Here is a 2200-nt window from a genome sequence, read left to right as displayed (position 1 = left end):
TCGCGTGTTGTAACCTTACGACGCGCGTGTTAATGACACGCAATGCGTATCAAGAAAGGCCATGTCATAAATGAAGATGACACACATTTTTGCGTATCGTAAATTTAAATGTTAAAAAAAAATTTATATATTTATTAATTTTTAAATTAATTTGCATTTAATTTCTCATAATAGAAATAAAATACCATATACAAAAAATACAATCCATTGCATAATATAAAATAAAATTTCATACTCAAAAAATAAAATAAATTGCACAAATTGTAATGTCATACAAAGAATCATTCAAATGTTAAACAAAAATAATACATTGCTAACATGGGTTATACATTTCTATAAAACTAACAAATAATCATACAACTTTGTTTCTTACTGGAAAGGAATGTCAAACATGATTACAAGTCTCCCTTAATCTTGATTACTCACCTTCTTAAGTAGAATGTTGTTGTTGAGAAGGTTACCTAGCAACGTATCCATAGTTTCAGTTTATAGTAATCAAAATATAATAATAATCAAAATATAATAATAAAGTAAAAAGTTGAGAAGAACTTACACCTTCTACCATCAAACAATGAGTCAGCACTAGCTTCAATTACTTGATATGTTCCAGCAACAATGTCCATAATAAGTGTAGCCGTTTGCGACATGAGGACCATATGGTAAACTCCCAATTCCATCAGTTCTTTGGCTCTTTTCATAGTTTCAGTTGTGTTTGATGACATTGCTAACTCCAGAAGTTCCAATAAATTCTGATCAGAGACAACTCCTACCTACAATCAACTCCAAAAGAATCAGTAAAAAGTTTGAATAAAAAGTTACAAGGATCAAGAAACCAGTAGATTAGATACTTACAAGTTCATTTCCAGCCTCTGAAGCGTCTTCATCTTTTTCATTACTTTGAAAATACTATGAGATGTGATTTTTTTAATGTTATCAATCCATAAATTAAGCGCAACAAATATGTTATCATCCTGAACATGTCACCAATTAATAAAAAATGTGCACCTGTAGTCAGGCCTCTGTGATGAACTTTAGTTGTGATTCAGGCTGGCACTGCTTGTCACTCAGCTTCTCAAGCTACAAAAACAAAAATTAAATCTATTTGTTACAGATTTAATAAAAAAACTAGAAGACGTATAAAATATATAAAAAAATGGCATACATGTGTGCTTTGCATTTGCTGAAGATCTGCCAGGGCCTTTTGTCTAGACTGCAGAACAGAAAACAATAATTATCCTGTTAAAACTTATAAATTATAAAACATCGTATAAAAGTCAAGAGTTTTTTTATATAAATAGAAACGATATTATAAGTTATAACAATAATAATGTAAGCTTACGAATTGGTTTGTAGCCCATCTTTCATAATAATGAGTGTATCTTTCTAAAGAGTTTTTAGCCATCTCTCTTCATTTCTCCGTGTCATCATACTGCAGACAACAAAATACACAATATCTATTATTTAATAACTTCAATTCAAATGTGTAAAAGATTTATTAAATGATATATATAAATAATGGTGTTGGTGGTGTTGTTCACATTCCTCAACACATCCATTGCCTCAAACACCTTTGCTTTCAAAGCATCTGGTGACTCCAGCAAATGTAACACTTCTGTTTGGTCCATCTCCAAAAGCATTCCTGTTACTTTAGCAGCATTCTCAGGTTCCAACTGATCCACCAGTGGATACAAACTCTTACCCAACATCTGTCCATTCATTTAAAAAACATATCATATGTTAACACCCTGATTTAATTATTAGAGTAAGTTCCATATTTGGTCCCTATGCTTTACACAAAATTGCAACTTTAGTCCGAATAATTAAGAAAATGTAAAATAACATACATACTGTCCTTTGCTGTTCAGGAGGGGCATTAGCAAGGGAAGAAGCCAAAGCTGTAATTGGCATTGGCTGGCCCATTGCTGCACCTTCATACCGAGGAAACATGCCACCCTTGAGATTTGAATCCGGTGCATTGCGACCCGGGTAACGATACGTGCGTCCTCTTGGAAACATCTGACAAAAACAAAGGGAAAATAACAATTATTGTTGCTAACCAAAACCCACCTTTTGATTAATTAGTTTCTATTCATCTTTTTGCATCAAAGATGTAAATCTGATTTTATTTGTTCTGATCTGTAAGTTTTATTTATTTATTTATTTTTAAATTCTTTATTTCAAAAAAATATTGTCTCAATCT

General features: G+C 31.5%; 1 long non-coding RNA gene across 1 annotated transcript; it reads right to left on the bottom strand.

Moving 5' to 3' along the window:
- Positions 1-1012: 1012 nt before the first annotated feature.
- On the bottom strand, positions 1013-1417 carry LOC145034186 (uncharacterized). Its single transcript, XR_013677936.1, has 3 exons — positions 1340-1417; positions 1163-1210; positions 1013-1077 (listed from the first exon to the last, which is right to left on the bottom strand). It is a non-coding gene; the product is annotated as an uncharacterized LOC145034186 (long non-coding RNA).
- Between the last annotated feature and the right edge of the window lie 783 nt (positions 1418-2200).

This window comes from Lactuca saligna, chromosome 3 (genome assembly GCF_052625555.1).
Source record: "Lactuca saligna cultivar CGN05327 chromosome 3, ASM5262555v1, whole genome shotgun sequence".
Classification (NCBI taxonomy): Eukaryota; Viridiplantae; Streptophyta; class Magnoliopsida; order Asterales; family Asteraceae; genus Lactuca; species Lactuca saligna.
This window is presented reverse-complemented; position numbering and strand designations above follow the sequence as displayed.